Below are 20488 nucleotides of genomic sequence, written 5' to 3' on the forward strand. Positions count from 1 at the left end.
CAGAAATCCCATGGCCCTCTAGGCTCCACAGCATACTTGCCATTCACCTTTGTGTATCTGCTCTCTTCAACAGGACTTGAATGTTACCCCTCCCACCATTCCCCAGATCAAAAGTCCCTGCTCCAGTCTGGCCTAAATACCATGCACCAATTAGGCTTGTGTTCATGATGTCAGAAAATTCCCTAGAAACATAGAATGTAACATCATTTCAGTGACTGAACTATTTGGGGGGGAAGGGACTGCTCAGAGGTTTGAGCATTGGCCTGCTAAACCCAGGGTTGTGAATTCAATCCTTGAGGGGGCCATTTAGGGAACTGGGGTAAAAATCTGCCTGGGGATTGGTCCTGCTTTGAGCAGGGGGTTGGACTAGATGACCTCCTGAGGTCCCTCCCAACCCTGATAATCTAGGACTGGTTCAGCTACATCAGAGCTGAGCATGGCTTAGATGCAAGTGCAGACAAGCACAAGCCATGTTCTGCACTAATTCAGCAAGCAGTGCTTAACCACTGTTAGTTGAGCTGATGCCAAACAGCTTGACACAATGCTTACAGCCAACCCGTGTTCAGCAAGTGCAGCTAAACTGATAACTGACTACCAAAGCAGTGTTTGTTTAAATCACAGGCTCTTTGATTTACTCATGGAAGTACAATTTAGGAGGACCTCTGGATGAAATTAAGAAGGGAAAAGCTTAGGCTTCCTGAGAATGAGATGTATTAGGCTGTGGAATAATCTCCCAAGGGAAGTGGTGGAAGCCTCATCACTTGGGATTTTCAAAACTAGACAAGACATTGGAGAATGTGCTGCAGAGAACACATCTCTCTAAGGAGAACAATCCAACAGTGACTCCAGACAGATGGGAGTATGATCCAATAGGTCCTTTCTATCTTTAGTTTCTGACTGATCCCGGAGGACCTGACATTACTCAGCACATTTAAGAAGGTGCTGAAATCTCTCCCAGCCGAGAGGCCTATTCCAGAGTTGTGCTATGGACAGTAGTCCGACATCCAGTAAATATCAGAGCAATAGCTATTGGCTGGAATACACAGCTCTCCTTGTCTGACCTGGAGAACAGACATATCAGCACCAAACAGTTGGTGAAAAAGAAAAACCATTAGTGGAATCCCCTTCATTCCCAGCAACACAAGTAGTTGTTTTTGTTAAGTAAAACATCCATCAGTAGATGGGCAGATCAGCTTTGCAACCTAAAACCTCAACAGTGATGCAGGAAAGTTATTCTTGCTCTGAAACGGAGTGACTGCTTGCCACACAGCCATGAGTTTCAAGGAAACATGAACCTTGTGGTGATGTGCACAATGAGGAGGAAGGGAGGTAATTCATACAAGCAGATGGAGCTGAAGAGCTAAGGTAGGGAAAGAGGGCTGGAGCAAGGGTTTACATGGTCAGCCCATGATCCATAACAGTAAAGGACTTGCAGAACCTAGAAGGTGTGGATGTTTTCTTACATGGGGCCCAATGCTTGATAACACCTTTCTCCTAAAAGCCAGAGGGCACATCACCATACTTAGACATGTACAAAAAGGCATATGCTTCTTCCCACCACTCAAATCATGTCCCAAGGGCAAATAAAGTTGTTTTTGTTTTAAACGGATGCCTTGAACTAACGCCATCAGGGCCAGTCAAGCTGCTACTTAAACCCTGACTAAAGGGCAGCAGACTATTGCTGTGGTATTTTAGGCATGAAGCATGGAATGAGTGCATTTTATAAGTAAACACAAATACATTCTGCATCCCTCTCAACATGCAGGCCTCCAAAGAGGAAATGAGAGTGTGGTCTAGTAGTTCAAGCAGAGGGAACAGGCAGCCACCTTCCCCAGCTAATGTCTGTGGGATGCTGCGCAAGTCACTTAACCTCTTTGTGCCTTCATTTCCTAACATTAAAATGAGGGTGCTGACACCTCACTTAATCAGTGGCTTCAAATACTCAGATATTTTACTCATTTGCTGAGTGCTGATATTGGCAAAAGAACTCTGAGATTCTTGCATTAAAAATGTAAGCAAAAAGTAGCATTTTTAGCAACATTTTTAAAAATCCACTTGTTTTGAAAGCCAACTCGATTAATTATAAAGGAACCAGCTAGTCTGGTTTCCCTTTTGTGGTTGAATGTGAGAATGCTGGAGAAAATACCAAAACTGGCAACCAGTAGCCTTACTGTAAAAGGGTGCTGGCCCTTTAAGCTTAGGGATGATCTGTCTCCAACGCAGAACCTCAGCTCTTTAAAAAGGGACTGATGGAGGGGAGAGGGTGGGGAGGTAGTCTGGCAGGGGGAGGTAAGGGTAACAGGATGAAGCTGAGATCAAGGCAGGGCCTGCTGCTCAGTCTAAGAGCCACCTGCATGGGGTAGGTGCTACCTGTGGGTCTCTCCACAGAGGAAACGGGCTGTTGAAGCTCCACAGGAGGCACCACCCTTACTAAGGAGGGTGACAGCTGAACCAAGTTTATGGGGAAGGTGGAAAGATTTCAGGATTAGAATAATCTGGTTAGAAGGAGCCATAAGGGAAACAGGCTCAGGATGGGTGGGTCTCTTGGGAGAGATTTTGTGGTTTTATTAAATCTGCCCCCAGGAGGGTGGTGCTGTGAGACTTATTAAACCATGCTGAGGTGGTTTGGAAATTCCAGAGTGTAATTACCACTGCTAGAGAAGGGCAAAATGAGCCATGGCCCAAACAGAGGTATGACAACTCTGTGGTGCTCACTTTACACAATTAGTGAGGATTTCAGGTGCTTCCTCCAGTAAAAAAAAGAATTCAGTCACAGTATAATGTTTAAGAATGATTATTCCTTTGTGACTATTTCCCTGCTCTCTGTGGAAACTGCACAAGGTTTGTTTATTAAAATGGAAACAAACTGCTATTGGATTTCCCCATTAAACCTGCTCCCCCATCCCTTCATTTTATTGTATTTCTATTCTTGAGTACAGAGCAAAACTGGAGAAAAGTTCTCTCTACCAATTTTATTTTCTAGTTGACAAATCTTAAGTTTTTTTCCCCAGTGTATGTAATACTCTGTAAGCCAATGTGATCCACTTGTGATTACGCAACATAATTGAAGTCGACAGGATCATATCCAGCACTAGCAATATTGTTAGGTTTCTTTTGCTGAATTGACAGAAGGATGAGCTTTGTTGGTGAACATTCACCAACAACAAGTTGGGGGGAGGGGTTTCTTTTAAAGAGAGTTTCAGCTTAAAAAATAGGCAACTCCAAAGTGTATTATGAATAGTGTCAGTATTATATCCATCTCTGTTCCCCACTACAAGTTTTTTTTGTGGTTTTAGAATCACTTTTTTTTTTTAAAGAAATTTCTCTCCCAGTTTGTTGAGAGAAACACACATACACAGGCAAAACTGATTATACACAAAGTGCTTTCAAAAGCACAAAGCAAACTGAGGAAAATTATTTGTTTCCTCTATTCTCTTTCAGTTATGGTTATAGTTGATCATCAGACAAAGGGGCTTTCTATTTGACAGCGCAGAGATGTGTTTCGATGATAAATTTTTAGAAAGAGTGGTGAATTTTTAAACCAAAGCAACTATTTCAAATACAACTCAGATTTTGCAGTGGGTTGGGAAGAGCCAAATTAGATGACAGAATGATCACTGTGACCTGACCTTATCTACAAGGACCAGACACTCACGGTCAGCGTCAAATTCACTAAGAACTCCTCCCACCCAGGTTTGAACATATTTCCTAATAAAGACAAGCGCTCTGTGAATGCACATCTTCAAACATTCCCCCAGCAATGTCTGTAATTCAAACCTTGCTGCACGGTGCTAGTGCAGAAGCAGAAAGTGAAAGCACACTGTTCTATTTTCACTCCTTAGACTTTGCGGTGGGATGACAATTTCACTAAGCTCGCTCGCTCAGTTCTCATAATTAAAGATACTAGTAGTGTCACAGGTAGGGGGCATCTGCTTTTAAATGCTCAGTATCAATAAACTGATAGTGTCCCTTTCATTTAGAGACTTTGAATGTTGCTATGCATAATTATTTGACATATTAATTTCAGTAACCCCTTTGTTATGTCACACATCTGACCCTTCTGCACAGGTAGTGTGAAGTGCCACCCAGCATACTAAAGTATTGTACACAGAGTTAGATATTTACCCCTGCATTCTAGGTTAGTGGTTTTCACCCTGCCCTTCCCATACTGTTAAATGGGAAGACGGCCCTGAGGAGGGATGATGTGATATGGAAAAGGTTGAAATGCACTGTTCTCAGACAGACAATGAGTTTAAGTCTAGCATGCCATCAAAAAATCCCATTCTTACCATGATTTCCTAACCAAATAATCTCTTCACACTCTCCTTCACCTGAACTGTTGTCCTGTGTTTTCCCAACTTCAAAGTTTCTTAAGGCAGGGAGTTTAGTAAAATGGGGATAATGCCCTGGTGAGAAACTCAGCCTCTCTGTCATTGTCAACTGCTGACTAGAGGGCAGAGTGCTGTTCCTTTACCCTGTCCACATGGGGGCGCCCCCCGCATCTTTCCCATGAGTCACTGGCTGCCTAGTAGGTGTCTAATACATTTGAAGTTCCACATTCTACACTGCTCTAGCTGCTGGAAGAAAAAAGGAACTCAGACTCTTTTCTACCCCATCCCCCAGAACTGCCTACCAACCTGTTGAAAAGAAGAGGCTGGTGGGGCGGGGCAAAGAGGGTGTCTACTAATCCATCCCTCCTCCAGCTTGTTTTTTTGGGTTCTCTTTGCTCCATATGAATAACCGCAGTTCCTGCTTCTACTGCTACTTAGAGCTTTCCCAAGCAATAGCAGCACCACTACTATGAAAACTGACATGATTCTTGACAGTTCCACTGCTTGATTTCAAAAGAACTAACCTTAAAAAATTAAGGGAATAAGTTAGGGAAGTGGACTGGACTGAAGAACTCAAGGATCTGAATGTGGAGGAAACTTGGAATTACTTTAAGTCAAAGTTGCAGATGCTATCTGAAGCCTGCATCCCAAGCAAGGGAGGAAAAAATTCACCGGGAAGGGCTGCAGACCAATTTGGATTACCAAGCATCTCAAACACGATTAAGAGAAGGCAGAAAGCCTAGAATGATTAGAAGATGGGATGGATCTGCAAGAAAAGCATCCTCTTGGAGGTCAGAAAGTATAGGGATAAAGTGAGAACTACTAGAAGTCAGAATTGGAATGAATAGTAAGATTCTTTCGCCATGTAGATAAAAAGAAAACAAGGGGGACCACTAAGCACTGAGGATGGGGTGGAGATTAAAGATCATCGAGGTATGGCCCAACACTCACACAAATACCTTGCCTCAGCTTTTAATGAGGCTAATGAAGAGTTTGGGTGTAGTGGCAGTGCAGCTAATAGGAATGAGGATACAGAGAAAGGAATTACCACATCTGAGGTGGAAGTCAAACTCAAATAGCTTGATGAAACTAAATCAGCAGGCCCAGACAATCTCATAGACTCATAGACTCTAGGACTGGAAGGGACCTCGAGAGGTCATCGAGTCCAGTCCCCTGCCCTCATGGCAGGACCAAATACTGTCTAGACCATCCCTAATAGACATTTATCTAACCTATTCTTAAATATCTCCGGAGATGGAGATTCCACAACTTCCCTAGGCAATCTATTCCAGTGTTTAACTACCCTGACATCTCCATCCTAGAATATTAATGAAACTGGTATAGGAGACTGCAAGCCCAATAGCAATGATTTTTAATTAATCTATAAACTCAGGGGTTGTACCCTATGACTGGAGAATTGCTAACATAAAATTCCTATTTTTAAGAATGGGGGGAAAAAGTGAACCGGAAAACTAAAGACCTGTTAGTTTGACCTCAATTGTATGCAAGGTCTTGGAACAAATTTTGAAGGAGAAAGTAGTTAAGGACATAGAGGTGAATAGTAATTGGGATAAAATAAAACATGGCTTTACAAAAGGTAGATCGCACCATAGCAATCTGATCACCTTCTTTGATAAAATAACTGATTTAGACAATGGATTTCAGTAAGGCATTTGATACAGTTCCACATGAGAAATTATTAGTTAAATTGGAGATGGGGATTAATATGAGAACTGAAAGGTGGATGAGGAACTGATTAAGGGGAGACTACAATGGGTCATGCTGAAAGGTGAACTGTCAGGCTGGAGGGAGGTTCCTAGTAGAGTTCCTCAGGGACCAGTTTTGGGACCAATCTCATTTAACATTTTTATTACTGACCTTGGTGCAAAAAGTGGGAGTGTGCTAATAAAATGTGTAGATGACACAAAATTGGAAGGTATTGCCAATACAGAGGAGGACTGGACTATCATACTAGAAGATGTGGATGATCTTGTAAACTGAAGTAACAGAAATTAGATGAAATTTAAAAGTGCAAAGTCATGCATTTAGGGACTAACAACAATAATTTTTGCTCTAAGCTGGCGAGTTACCAGTTGGAAGCAAAAATGAGCAGGAAGAAGACCTGAGTGTATTGGTTGATCACAAAATGACTATGAGAAGTCAAAGTGATGCATCTGAGAAAAAACACTAATCCAATCCTAGGATGCATCAGGCAGGGAATTTCCAGTACAGCCAGGGAAGCATTAGTGCCATTATACAAGGGCATTGGTGAGATCCCATCTGGAATAATGTGTGCAGTTCTGGTCTTCCATGTTTCAGAAAGACAAGTTCAAACTGGAACAGCTGCAGAGAAGGGCCACTAGGATGATCTGAGGAACGGAAAACCCGTCTTATGAGAGGAGACTCAAAAGAATTTGGCTTGTTTAGCCTAACCAAAAGAAGGCTGAGGGGAGACATGATTGCTCTCTACAAATGCATCAGAGGGATAAATACCAGGGAGGGAGAGGAGTTATTTAAATTAAGGACAGTATTGACACAAGAACAAACGGATACAATCTGGCCATCAACAAGTTTAGGCTCCAAATTAAAGGTTTCTAACAATCAGATGAGTGAAGTTCTGGAACAGCCTTCCAAGGGGAGCAGTGGGGACAAAAAAAACCTAACTGGCTTTAAGACCTGAGCTTAAGTTTAGGGAGGGGATGATATGACAAGACTGCCTATGATAGCATGTGGATCATAGGTGACTGCCAGTAGCAAAAATCCCCAACAGCTGGCAACAGGACACTAGAGGAGGGTGGCTCTGAGTTACTACAGAGAATTCTCTCTCAGGTGTCTAGCTAGTAGGTCTGGTCCAAATGCTCAGGATCTAACTGATCATCATATTTGAGGTTGGGAAGGAATTTTCACCGGGGTCAGACTGCCAGAGACCCTGGGGGATTTTCGCCTTCCTCTGCAGCATGGGGCACGGTCACTTGCAGGTTTAAACTAGTGTGGATTTTATGTAACTTGGAAGTCTTTAAACCAGTGGTTCTCAATCCGTGACCCAATCAGCACACAGCCACGGCCCATGTGACATCCTCAGAGTCATACAGGTAGTATGTGTATTGTGTGGATGTGGCCCACATAACACAGAGACCTGCATATGCAGCCCATAATGGTAAATAGGTTTTGAACCATTGCTTTAAGCCATGATTTGAGGACTCCAGTAACTCAGCCAGAGATTAAGGGTCTATTGCAGGAGTGGATGGCGAAGTTCTGTGGCCTGCAATGTGCGGTAGATCAGATTAGATGACCACGATGGTCCTTTCCGACCTTAAAGTCTGAGTCTATGTCCACCCTTCTGGCAATAGTACACCCATTTTCTTAATTCCACACCAGGGCTGCTTGGCAAAGCCTGGGGAGGCAGTGGAGGCACAGGAGCTGCATGTGGGCAGACTTAGCAATAAGATACTGCATCAGTTTAAACTATTCATATTTGGAAGGTTATCTTTGCTATCCTACAGGCTAGAAACATGGTTTTATTTTAAATACAAACTTATTCTGAATAATTTCCTAGTGAAGTTCCCCTAATTCATCAAGAGAAGTATCCCAACCGCCTGACAGAATTTTTCTGAAGTGCTCAAATACATAAATAATACCCTGCATGTTGTCCTTGACTCAATAAGTAAATGAACATGCTAGATATTATTAGCACACAGTTTCCAAACCTTCATAACGTCAGTTACAGTATATCAAATCCCAGTTTCTTCAAAACAGGGAAAAACAATTGTTCCTCACTCACATGGAGCTATGTTTTCAGTATAAAGTATGAAATGAAGCTGGCTTTGAGACAAGTGAATGCCAAGAAAAGCGTACAATTGTTTAAAAATGTAAAGCAAGTCAAACACAGCCATCCTTGTTCCAAATTAAAGTATGAAAATTTTTTGATGAAAATGGTGAGAGTTATAAACAAAACAGGAGTTTCAAAGGGCATTCTCCATTACCCTCCCCAATTTTAAAGGTTAAAAAAAAAAAGTCATCCCAAAAAACCTCTTTGCCTGTGTTTAACACCAATTTAGGGTGATCCTGCAAACAATACTACAAATAGTGTTCATTGCCACGAACAGTACCATGAAAGAGACAATGTTCAGTATTAAATTTCAAAGGACCGGGTGCTTGGGTTATTGGAAGTCAGAGAATTTTAAGGATGGTCTACACACTTTGTATACTGCTTTAAATATATTGGTTTAGATTAGGAACATACTGTTAAAGTAGTGAAACCCTCTAGGGTGGATGCAGTTATACCTGTATAAAGATGCTTCTGCTGAATATAGCTCATCAGGGGAATAAACTAGGTCAGCATAGGGACTTTGATAAGGATAGTGATAAATCTGTACCCACACCAGGGCACTGTAACTGCTTTAACAATATCAGTATAAAAATCACACACATAACCCAACTGACACAGTTAAATGAGTACAAAAAACTGTGTGGGCAGGCCTTAGAAATGCAATTTATTTTTCAATATTTAACGTTCTTGGTTTCCTTTTTGTATTTTTCTCAGCATGGACAATGAAAGCAGACTCCCCAGCTATTAGTCACTCCCACCTTCAGAAGTACCAGACATCAATCCAGTGCTGCACGCTTTCAGTCACAAATGCTTCAGGGAAACCCTTTACATCCAAAAGGAAAAAAAATCCTTTCAAAGGAATTTAAAATACATCATGCGAACATTCCTATTGTGGTTCTTAAAAAACAACATGACATGCCTTTTAACAGACACTATTGCTGCAATGTTATCATTGTAAAGTGTATCAGATAACTGAACAGAAATACTAAGCTTCATGCTATTTTTTTCCCCCCTTTTGAAGAATCATAAGAGTTAATCATCTTGTTATTCTCATCTCCTTGAGGCCAACGCAGGATCATTCTAGTATATGTCCTAGTGTTTCTCTGTCTAGCTTTCAGAGTCCTGAACAATGGGGATACTAACCTTCCCTTGGGAGACCAGATGACAGCCTACTACAGGGGTTCTCGAAGTGGGTGGTGGGACCCTTCAGAAGGTTGTGAGGTTATTACATGGGGGGAGTCCACAAGCTGTCAGCCTCCCCCCCAACCCCTGCTTTGTCTCCAGCATTTATAATGGTGTTTGAGGCAGAGCTCTGACCTTGCCCCCATGGGTCCTGCACTTCTAGGTGGTTTATGGCTCACTATGACCCTCCACATAGCCCTTCTCTCTCTAGGGCCAGGGTTACAGTTTACTGAGCCCTTTTCATCATAGGCCAGCATGGAGGTTGGTGAGAGAACTCCTACAATCTCTGTTATCCCTGGGGGCTTATTTCAGAACAGTTTAGCCTCCTGTCCTGACAGGGGCCTGACTTCCCCTCCCAGGAGATATTCTTGTGGTGGTGGGTTGGGGGAAACCCGCGCCTGCCCTCAACTCTGGGTTCCAGCCCAGGGACCCTAATGGTAGCAGCTGTTGGCAGCCAACCTTTCACTGCCAGAGTTGCTACATTTCCCTGGGCTACTTCCCCACAGCTCTCCTACTTCTCCCTTACCTGAGGGCTCCCTTAATGATGGTTTGAGGGTATCTTCATTAACCAGCCTTTCCACTGCACTTCCTCTACTCTGCCTGAGGGGAGTGAGCCCTTTTTATAGTATCAGCAGGGCCTTAATTAGAGTCAGGTGGTCACATTAGCTTAATGGCCTCACCTGACTTTTTGCAGGTTAATTAGAGTCAGGTGTTCTCATTAACCTGGAGCAGCCCCTGCTCTGGTCAGTCAGGGAACAAAAAACTGATAATCCAGTGGCCAGTATATCTGCCTTCTGCTATACCCAACTGGCCTGGGTCTATCACGTTAAATATATTTTTTAAATGTTTTTAATGTATAAGGGGGGTCGCACTCAGAGGCTTGCTATGTGAAAGGGGTCACCAGTACAAAAGTCTGAGAACCCCTGGCCTACTACATCTCACTGTCAGGATGTTTTTTCTGATGTTCAGGCTAAATTTTCCCTTTCTTAATATCTTCTTCTTGATCTTAGTTATAAAACCCACGTATCTCACTAAATAATGCCCCTGCCTCCTGTTAACACCCTTCACATACTTCATCTGACAAAGAGGGATCTTTCCATTGCTACTGTTGCAAAGACAGTTTCTTCAATTTATATTCACAGGCAGAAGTATTATGCATAGGCACAATGTAACTAAGGCAGAAGTATTATGCATAGGCACAATGTAACACAAAGTTTACATGTTGTAAAACAAATATTTCAGATATTGAACATACCACCTTAGATATAACAGAATTTTAAAAATCTAGTTCACTTGTCATGATCTATGCCGAATGCTTGCTTTCTGTATTTCCTTCAGATTAGAGAAAAAGACAGTGGAATCAATTCTAGTTTGTTTATAGATAGGGGAGTTCTGCCTGGGTTCAAGTGTCTGCCTGTGTGCATCTTACTACAGGGACTAGAGTCTGAGACTCTACAGGGACTAAGTCACCAAGATCTATTCCTCAAGATTTTTTATTGATGGGCTCAAGTGTTTGGAACATCAGAAAAATTTGCTTAACATAGCCTAAAAACAAGTTGTGACACATGGCCAGAAAGGGTTAAGAATCCTGCAGGATAAACCACCCAAATTCAATCTTTAGGGACATATTGGTAGATAATGTTTGTGGTTTTTTGTGTTTACATATATATTCAGGGGGGAGGGATAGCTCAGTGGTTTGAGCATTGGCCTGCTAAACCCAGGGTTGTGAGTTCAATCCTTGGGGGCCCCTTAGGGACCTGGGGCAAAATCAGTACTTGGTTCTGCTAGTGAAGGTAGGGGGCTGGACTCAATGACCCTTCAAGGTCCCTTCCAGCTCTATGAGATAGGCATATATATATATATATATATATATATATATATAGTTAGAAACTGACAATGTAATCAAACAGTTCCTGTCTATGCTGTATTCTGCTAATTCAGAGATCATAAAATTTAAATATAATGATATCACTGTATTGATCTCTCTTTGAAACACATAGCAAATCACCTGTGAATGGTGAAAAACAGGCAATTGCCTTATGTTAATCTGTGTAGCTAATTACCACTGATGCTTAGGAAATCGATCTACTTCAAAGGATGATTGCCTGTTGTTCACCTAAGGACTCATGCTGTCAAGAGAAAACCTGGAACTGTATAAAGGTCTCTTTGGTGCTGATCCTTTTTATTTCAGATCAGCCTGATGCTTTATACAGGGGACGCTTGAGATCTTCAGACCCACCTGAGTCACCCTGAACATGGACATTGGACTATACAAATGAACACTGGACTATAACCTATGAACCAATTCTGAAAGAACTCTTTGCAACTACAAAGCTCACCATCTCTACCATGTCAAACCTTAGTCCCAGATTTGGACCTTAGCGTCCAAAATATGGGGGTTAGCATGAAAACCTCCAAGCTTAGTTACCAGCTTGGACCTGGTACTTGCTGCCACCACCCAAAAAATTAGAGTGTTTTGGGGCACTCTGGTCCCCCTGTAAAACCTTCCCTGGGGACCCCAAGACCCAAATCCCTTGAGTCTCACAACAAAAGGAAATAATCCTTTTTCCCTTCCCCCCTCCAGGTGCTCCTGGAGAGATACACAGACACAAGCTCTGTGAATCCAAACAGAGTGACTCCCCCTCTCCGTTCCCAGTCCTGGAAACAAAAGCACTTTCCTCTTCACCCAGAGGGAATGCAAAATCAGGCTAGCAAATCCAACACACACAGATCTCCCCCTGATTTCTTCCTCCCACCAATTCCCTGGTGAGTACAGACTCAATTTCCCTGAAATTTCCCAGAAAAGAAAACTCCAAACCCACCGACCGCTATGCCTACCTTCATGCCTCCAGCTTCCATCCCGGGCACATCACACGATCCATTGTCTACAGCCAAGCACTGAGGTACAACCGCATCTGCTCTGACCCCTCAGACAGAGACCAGCATCTACAAAAGCTCCACCAAGCATTCTCAAAACTACAATACCCGCACGAGGAAATAAGGAAACAGATCAACAGAGCCAGACGTGTACCCAGAAGCCTCCTACTGCAAGACAAACCCAAGAGAGAAACCAACAGAACTCCACTGGCCATCACATACAGCCCCCAGCTAAAACCCCTCCAACCCATTATCAAGGATCTACAACCCATCCTGGACAATGATCCCACACTTTCACAGGCCTTGGGTGGCAGGCCAATCCTTGCCCACAGACAACCTGCCAACCTGAAACATATTCTCACCAGTAACTGCACACCACACCATAATAACTCTAGCTCAGGAACCAATCCATGCAACAAACCTCGATGCCAACTCTGCCCACATATCTACACCAGCGACACCATCACAGGACCTAACCAGATCAGCCACACCATCACTGGTTCATTCACCTGCACATCCACCAATGTAATATACGCCATCATATGCCAGCAATGCCCCTCTGCTATGTACATCGGCCAAACTGGACAGTCTCTACGGAAAAGGATAAATGGACACAAATCAGACATTAGGAATGGCAATATACAAAAACCTGTAGGACAGCACTTCAACCTCCCTGGCCACACTATAGCAGACCTTAAGGTGGCCATCCTGCAGCAAAAAAACTTCAGGACCAGACTTCAAAGAGAAACTGCTGAGCTTCAGTTCATCCGCAAATTTGACACCATCAACTCAGGATTGAACAAAGACTGTGAATGGCTTGCCAATTACAGAACCAGTTTCTCCTCTCTTGGTTTTCACACCTCAACTGCTAGAACAGGGCCTCATCCTCCCTGATTGAACTGACCTCGTTATCTCTAGCTTGCTTGCTAGCACACATATATATACCTGCCCCTGGATATTTCCATTACATGCATCTGAGGAAGTGGGTATTCACCCACGAAAGCTCATGCTCCAAAACGTCTGTTAGTCTATAAGGTGCCACAGGATTCCTTGCTGCTTTTACAGATCCAGACTAACACGGCTACCCTCTGATACTTGACATCTCTACTATGAAACTGATCTCAGAACTGTACTTATGTCTGCAGGTATACTGGTCTTTTAACCAATACACACACTCTTTTTTAATAAATTTTAATTTAGTTAATAAAAATTGGCTGTAAACATGTATTTAGGTAAAATCTTAAATATTCATTAACTTGGGAGGTAATGTGTCTGATCTTTTAGGATTGGTAGAACTTTCTTATATGATGAATAAGATTTTCAGTAATCATCATATGGGACTTGGGTGTCTGGGAGGAAGTCCAAGGCTGGGTTGCTATAAGGGAACTATGTTTTGGTTTCTGTGCAACCAGTAAGGCAGCGTAGAAACTGTTTCGCACTGGCTTGGTAAATCTAAGTACTGGAATATCCACAAGCTTTGTGGACTGTCAGCCCCATTCTTTGCAGTTTGCCCCGAGTATCCTCAGTGTGGCTCACCTGGAACCCTGGCCACACAAGTATTCTCTAAACTTCGGGTTGCTTTCAGACCAATTCCTACCAGATGCAGAGCCAAATCTTCCAAAGTAGCACCCGGACAGACACTCTATGACAGGAGTAGTCAATAGGCGGACTGCAGACCAAATCTGGACTGCCAGACACTTTTGAACGGCCCCCTCAATCTTTTTATTTACTTATCTTTTTTTGTTATTTTTCTGACATCTGGACCTTGGCTAAACCTTGACCAAGAAATTTGGACCTTGACAAAAAACAATTGATTACCCCTGCTCTATGACCTTCCCATAAACACCTGTGCCAGGAGAAGGAGTTGATGAGCTAGAATTAACCCTCTGCTCAAGAGAGACCAGAGTGCCCTGCCTTATTGCACACACACTGCAGAAAATGTGTCTCGGAAGTACAGCAAGATGACCAACTGCAGTTTTAAAGTTTCTCCTGGTATGACAGCCCTCCACTAAGGAACACTGAACTGATTGTAAAGGAGCATGAAGATTTTATTCTGAGAGAACAGGAAAATCCAGTGGGAGAGCCAGAGAGGGACTTGGTCGGAAGATTTCAGGACACAGTCTGCTGTAGAGTCCACATGGGAGTGAGGAGTTGACTGCCCTTTCCTGCACCAAGAACGCATACCCGTACTTTTCCATCCAGTAGTGTTAGAAGAGACTAAGGAACAAGTCTGTATTTCTTCCAACTGATGATTTTAGTTCTTAAAAAACTAAAGTTGGAACACTCTTCACAGTGGGTTCTAGGGAGAAAGCTGAGATGTGCTGAAGGAAGGATGGGACAATTCCCCCTTCTCTGATGCAGACATCCTAATGGATGCTGCTAAACCAGCCTTTCCTGAGATTACTTGTTCTGAAGACTCAAAAAAATTGTTCTGAAGAGGTAAGCTTTCACCTTTGTAATGGACTAGGTTGCTCATGACATGTATTAAGGAAAAATTCACAGCAGATATTCCCCCCAGCATCAAGAGTCTTCACTTCTACCACCACCCACTTCAAGAACTAAACACCATATTATATTGTCTATATGCTCTGTACTGAAATGTTGAGGAAGAAAATATAAACACCTCCAGAAAAGGCACTTAAGCAAAGTTTCCTTGCCCCATGTTGCTGCTTCCTACGTTGGATCTGGCTAAAAGAAGTCAGTTTGTTCAAATGCAAAAACAAATGAATAGATGCCTCAGTCTCTCACCTCTCTCAGCCAGCATATGCACTCTGCTAACGCAGGATTTATCACAGGTTAAATGGAGACACTTTCGTGAAACCCTCTTATTAACAATATTAGCAATATCAATAAACTGAAGTGCCAGCTCTTGTGTCTTAGTTATAACACTCAAAACCACTATCATCCACCCCACACTTGGTTTTGGTTGATCAGACACAAGTACCTCTGTTCTTTTCACAGAACAATAAATCTAAGGACATTCTTGCAATACAGAAAATTAATGGGACACTTAACTTAAACTAGCCCAACTGTGAAACTAGACAAATATAAAATTTTGTAAAACCCAACTGAGACAGAAAGGTTTCTACAATTGTTTTTATACAAGCAATCCCTTACAGTCCAGGCCTCCTGGACTCCATAGCAAGGCGCAGGAGCTATACTCTGAGGCCAGGTCCCTAGATTCTGTGGTGCTCTGGTGGAAACTCTGCTGCAGCTTCAAATAAATTTTAAAATGGAGGTTTTTACTGAATTAAATATGAAATTGAATCATATAATCAGTGCAGCAGTTTCAGTGCTGTTTTCATTGATTAACAGATTCCTAGGCCAAAAGGGACCAATGCGATCATGTAGTCTGACCTCCTGCGTAACGCAGGTCTTAAAACTTCCCCAAAATAATTCCTTACGAGCTATGCTGTTCCCATACTTCCATTTTTCAATGTGCTGCCGATTTATTTTTTTAAATTGATAATGCATAACTGCATCACAGTTGTCATGGGGAGACTAAAGGATTTGGAAACTAGGCAGAGATAACTTCACTTCTGGCACCAAGGGGGACAGTGTAGGAAATTGTGGGATAAACACGCTCGCTGGGTATTTCTGCTACAATAATCAACAGTGAACTAAGTTAATATTGATATGTTGATTGTAGGTTTCAGAGTTAACACCTCACTAAGATGAATGGGACATTTCACACTTCTGAGCTATTGTTTCAAGTTGTCTGAATCAGGCAGATGCGGCTGTGCTGCTTACATTCTGTTCATGTTTATAAGGTTTTCTTTGCAATCACGAGGGCCAGAAATAGTTTGCTTAAAAGGAAGTGTGGCTACTGGAACACCAATCTGCAGCAAAGGTTGAATTTGCTGTGAATACCCTAGTCTCACGCCACAAACTCTGCCTATACTGTTGGAACCCAAACACTGCAGCACTGAGACAGCAAAAGTGAAAGCATCTATAAGCAGAAGCTAACATGACAATTAATTTGCAATATTCAAGCTAAGAAATATGCAAAAAGGAAACAAGCAGCATAAAACCATGACAAGTACATTACATTTTTTAAATTCTCTCTCTTTTAATAATCTGTGGTGCTATTAGTAGCACAGGTAATGAAGGTAATGTCTGTTTAAAACATGATTTTTTTAAGTTGACATGCATCACTTTAATTTACTTTAAAAGTCTTGAGAACTTAAATTTGTCCTTGTGATCCATACCTAAAGAGCTTGTTTGTATTACCCAATATGATTGCAGAGAAGGGCCTCAAAAGGTTCAATATAGCAACTAAACATACGAAAACAACAGCAGCTTGTATTTATATAAAACAGAGGTGAGCAAACTATGGCCCAAGGGCCACAACCAACCCGGTTCCTGAGCTCCTGGCACAGCAGGCTAGCCCCTCAGCCCCTCCACTGCTGTTCCCCTCCCCCACAGCCTCAGCTCACTGTGCCACCAGCACAATGCTCTGGGCCTTGGGGCTGAAAGCTCCTGTGGGGCAGCACAGCTGAAGAGCCACAGCCTGACCCGGTGCTCTGTGCTGCACAGTGGTATGGCTGGCTTCAGCCGTGCAGCACAACTGCCTGTCCTGGTGCTCCGGGCAGCGCAGCTGTAGTGTCGCCAGCCAGCGGTGCTCCAGGCAGTGCAGTAAGGGGGCAGGGAGGTTGGATAGAGGGCAGGTGAGTTTTGGGGGGGGGGGGGGTCAGGGCAGTCAGAGGGAGGGGAACAGGGGGGTTGAATGGGGGCAGGGCTCCCAGAGAGGAAGTCAGAAAGGAGAGGGGGGGTTGGATGGGGCAGCGGGGGGTAGTCAGGGGCAGGGGTTCCAGAGGCAGTCAGGGGATGGAGGGGTGGATGGGGCAGAGGTCCTGGGGAGCCATCAGGGGACAGGAAACACGGGGGGTTGGATGGAGCAGGAGTTCCAGGGGGACCAAATAGGGGGCAGGGGCTGGGCCACGCCTGACTGTTTCAGGAGGCATAGCCTCCCCTAACCGGCCCTCCATACAATTTTGGAAACTCGATGTGGCCCTCACGCCAAAAAGTTTGCCACCCTGACATAAAACCTTCCATCAAAGAAGGCTTCACCAATGGTAATTGTGAAGGTAAGGATTAGGTATAGGCAGAGAGGGAGCTAGTGGCATGATTTTTCACAGTTGCTCTGCATCCATGCTCCTTGTTGAAGTAGGTGGCAGCTGTGAGCACTCAGTATCTTTCCAAATCAAGCCATAAGTGATTGACCTAAAGTCACACAGGAAGTCCAGGGCAAAGTTAGGGAGAAAACTCGGATGTTCTGACACTGAGTCCTGTGCTTTAATCATAAGTTCATAGAAATACCTTCTTATGACTATACACAACAGCATTAATAAAAGGGGCTAAGTAACCCAATTGCAATTGTAGCCCACAAATATACCTCTTCCCGCCTCCCACGCCATCCTTATCCCACTGAACCGCTTTTTCTATGCACATCCCCAATACAGCCAACTCCCTTAGGAGCTGACTGCCTTCCAACAACTCCCATGCCCCAGCAGGAGCTGAGTTAACAGCAAGTTTCCCCAAATCCAGCAAGAAATGTTTCTTAACATTTTCTCTGAGTGTGAGGGAAAAATGGGAGCAAACATTAAATAAACAGAGAAGAAAACCAAGACCAGTTAGTATGATGATCAGGCCAGCCCTCTTCTGCAGTATTCTCTCTCCAGCTGCATGCTATTTCCTACAGGAGCTACTGCATTACAGGGGAACCCCTGATTCTAACTCACTGTGTGCCACCCCCAGAATCTAACCTGTACTACAGGAGCTCCTCTGCTTTCCGCATCCACCCCAGCGCTCTGCTCTCTAGATCAGATCTGTGCTTGAGCATCACAGAAGTTCCTCATCTCTCCCTGTGCTGCAGTAATACAGGAGCATTGTGGGGAGAGAGAGCAGACCCCCTCCCACAGAGGCTGAGTGCATAAGTAGTAAGGGGTTTCGCTTCAAACACACTTATTTTCAAGGCAAGGGAATTTAAAATGGATAAGATTATCACCATGAGAGTTTACAGAACAGCCTAAGCACTTCAACCCCTGGCTCATAGAGGCCCCAACACACACAGCCATTGTTGGGCTGGTCCCTTCTCTTTTTGCCACTAACTTTTCTATCTCGGGGGGAATCAGACACACACCAGCATGGAAAAAAAGAAGAGGCTGTTTTGTCCACATGGTACAGAGGGGCAATCAGCCCCTATCCACCTCCCCCGCAATGCAGCTCTTATCCCCCTTCACAACACCCCTAGGTTCTCCCCTATTGCATCCCGCTCTCCTGGGATCTCCCTGCATCTTCCCTGCCAGCCACGTCCCTTGTATCCCCCTTGCACCACCCTGTCCACTGCATCCGCTTCTGCCCTGCACCCCCTTGCTTAACCCTGCCCCAGCTCGCCCACTGAACACCCCCCCCCGCACCCTCTCTGGGTCTCCCCCTTGCTTTGCACTCCCCAACTTCTCAGGCCAAAAAGTGCCCGCAACTTTCCCAGGCGCTCCCCACCCTGCAGCGCCGGCGCTGGACTCACCGGGTCCCGGGGGGGAAGCTGGGCCGGGTCCTGGGGGAGCTGGGATCGCACCGCGGGACGCGGCTCTAGGCTCTGGCTGCTGCCAGCGGAAACAGGGGGAGGGGCCGGGGTTGCGGAGCGGGGAGGAGCTGGGGGGAGCTGCTGCTCGGGAGGAGGCGCCGGCTGCGGCCCCGCGGAGCGGCAACCCGCGCTCTGCCCGGGGCGGTGGCGAGCAGCGTGTCCCGTGCCCCTCCCGGGGCTCTTCGCTCCCCCGGGGAGCGGGGCGCTCTCGGCGGGCCGGGCCAGGGCGTTCCCCGCGGGTGCAGACTGGCAGGGAGCTGCGAGCGCCCGCCCGCCCCGCAGAGGGGCCCTGAGCATGTGAGCGCTTAACCCCGGGGGGCCGGGCTCGCTGCTGCCTGACGCTAGGGGCCGGCCTGAGTCTGGAGCCTGCACGGCGGCGGCAGCGGGCTCCGACCATGTCGCCTGTCCCAGGATCGGCGCCTGACCCTGGGCCCCCTTAACCTCCAGAAAGGGACTGGAGCCTGCCAAGGCCCCTCAGCCGCTTCCATCCCTTGCCCCTATTGCAGGGCTTTGGGCAGGCCATCTCCCCCACAGCTCGCTCGCTGGGGAAGGGTCTCCCCACAGCTGCCAGCTGGAGCCTCCTTCGCACCAATCCCACCCCATCAGCCCTCAGGCTGCCCTAGTTCTTGTAGCCCAGAGACCTGGTGGGATAATAGGCATGATTGGTGTGGATGGGTACAGCCTGCTCAGGAAGGATAGGTAGGGAAAAAGGGAGGAAGTGTTGCTTTATATATTAAAAATGGACATGCTTGGACTGAAGTGGAGATAGAAATAGGAGACAGACTTGTTGAACGTCTCTGGGTTAGAATAAAAGGCATAAAAAACCAAGGGTAATGTCATACTACAGACCACCTAACCAGGAAGAAGCGGTGGATGAGGCTTTTTTTAAAGAGCTAAAAAAATTATCCAAAGCAGAGAACTTGGTGATGGGGGACTTCAACTACTTAGACATCTATTGGGAAAATAACACAGCAGGGCACAAATTGTCCAATAAGGTTTTGGAATATATTGGAGACCATTTTTTATTTGAGAGGGTGGAGAAAGCTACTAGGGGAGAGATTTGATTTTGACCAATGGGGAGGAACTGAGAATTTGAAAGTGGAAGGCAGCTTGGGTGAAAGTGATCATGAAATGATAGAGTTCATGATTCTAAGGAATGGTAGGAGGGAGAAGAGCAAAATAAAGATAATGGATTTCAAGAAGGCAGACTTTAGCAAACTTAGGGAGTTGGTAGGTAAGATCCCATGGGAAGCAAGTCTGAGGGGAAAAACAACTGAAGACAGTTGGCAGTTTTTCAAAGAGATATTATTAAGGATACAAGAGTAAACTATCCCGCTACGTAGGAAAGATAGGAAGTATGGCAAGAGACCACCCTGGCTTAACCAGGAGATCTTCAGTTATATAAAAATCCAAAAGAGTCCTGCAAAAACTGGAAACTAGGTCAGATTACAGAGGATGAATATAAACAAATAACACAAGTATGTAGGGACAAAATTAGACAGGCGAGGCACAAAACAGGGTCAAACTAGCCAGAGACATAAAGGGGAACAAGAAAACATTCTACAAATACATTAGAAGCAAGAGAAAGACCAAGGACAGGGTAGGCTTGTTATTCAATGAGGGAAGAAAGAAAATAACAGAAAATGTGGAAATGGCAGAAGAAGGAGGAGGGAGAAAAATGAC

General features: G+C 44.6%; 1 protein-coding gene across 2 annotated transcripts in view; it reads right to left on the bottom strand.

The window, feature by feature from the left end:
• Positions 1-18846, bottom strand: part of TSPAN9 (tetraspanin 9) — a 296264-nt gene extending 277418 nt beyond the window's left edge. For both annotated transcript variants that reach the window (XM_050966262.1, XM_050966263.1), the window contains exon 1: positions 18746-18846. The gene's annotated coding sequence lies outside the window, so the exon portion shown is untranslated. The remainder of the gene's footprint in view (positions 1-18745) is intronic.
• Positions 18847-20488: the final 1642 nt, after the last annotated feature.

This window comes from Gopherus flavomarginatus, chromosome 1 (genome assembly GCF_025201925.1).
Source record: "Gopherus flavomarginatus isolate rGopFla2 chromosome 1, rGopFla2.mat.asm, whole genome shotgun sequence".
Taxonomy (NCBI): Eukaryota; Metazoa; Chordata; order Testudines; family Testudinidae; genus Gopherus; species Gopherus flavomarginatus.